Source organism: Pinus tabuliformis, chromosome 7, assembly GCF_031772625.1.
Source record: "Pinus tabuliformis cultivar Carrire ecotype Pingquan chromosome 7, CPIR1, whole genome shotgun sequence".
Classification (NCBI taxonomy): domain Eukaryota; kingdom Viridiplantae; phylum Streptophyta; class Pinopsida; order Pinales; family Pinaceae; genus Pinus; species Pinus tabuliformis.
Genome location: NC_142293.1, coordinates 991,790,166 through 991,791,624, shown reverse-complemented (window position 1 = coordinate 991,791,624; position 1,459 = coordinate 991,790,166).

The following is a 1,459-nucleotide window of genomic DNA, read 5'->3' as shown; positions in this document are numbered from 1 at the left end:
TTGTTAGTGTTTTCGTTTTGCAAATTAATCTTACAGATTTTATTACAATTCCTTATCATCTACCTCGTTCATGATGCAAAAGGTTTGTAAGTTTTAATGAAAAGATACTGAAATAATCACCAAAAACATACCTTCTTTAGTACTCCACACACCCCCCATGCTTACCCTTTTTCATGCCCTCATGAAAACATTGTAGTTGACATGTAAGGCAGTGAGAGAGTAGGCTGGAGATGGGATCTCATGCGCGGGTCTACAGCCATGATGCATAACTAGGTGTTCAAAAAAATGGCCTGTCTAACCCTCAAGCATCTCGTACAGGGCTTGGTATCCAGGTGCAGGGTGCCAAATAATTGGACTCCGGAACCTATATCCTAACCAGGATGGCCCTGCCCTCAAAATGATTTCACCATAGAGGTGCAAACGGTTGGCGGCTAACTTAAAATTTTCATAATTAAATGGTTCCCTGAGTTGGATATTCGGATTAGAGATCTGATATCAAAATTTAGCCGCATCAATGGCAAGGTCTTTAATAGTGAGAAAGTATTATATTCCCTGCCGATTGATTGCTGTATGAATGGGTCCTAATGCTTCAATTATGCCTGGAGTCCTCATGAGGTTCCTATGTTCCCTCCACAACTGTACTGGATTCCTAGGCTCAGCTCTTACCCACAAGTCTAATCCATTTTATTGTCTTTGGAAAGCATTATAGGCTTTAAGCCATTTAATTTGATTAACCCCAAATGAAATAAATGCCTGTAATTGGATATCCCCAACAAAAGGGTCGGGGTTCTGCTCGGTCTCCTGGTCTAACACAAGGTTATGCAAATAGAATTCACATAGTAATCTTTGAACCTTTACCCCGTAGTGCTTACAGCAGTTTATAAAATCATCGATGGTATTAATTTGTATAGGGGCACCTGCTTTAATAGCCTTTATTTTCAATTGCAAATATCGTTCCATTAAAAACAAGGCATAATTCTTAGCAGGGGCTCTACATGCTAGGACGTCATTGTACAAAGAGAATAAGGTATCCATCTGCTTGATAACTATATCTAATCTACGAGTTACCTTCGCAACTTTTTCTTCTTCCTTTCGCCACCCTTCAAAGGCATGGCTTTCAGATAAATTGACGTTCCTTAGCTGTTGATGTAGTTCTTCATACCTTTCTCGAGGAACCATTTGTTCTATGAATTTTTCAGCTTCTTGCTGAGCTTGCGTCAAACCCTCTCATAGGGTTACCGTCCTCAGATCACTATCCCACATGGTAGTGGAGACCGGGAGGTTTACTTGAATCTTCCTATTGCGTTGTCTTGTGTTCATGGCCCGTATTTCCCCCGAGTGTTGTGCCCCTGTCTGAATTTCTTTATCACAGGTCAATATATCATCTGTTTTTACTTCAACATGGGTAACAGTTAAACACTGTTCCTTTTTATTTTGAACAGCAGACTGCTCCTCAACA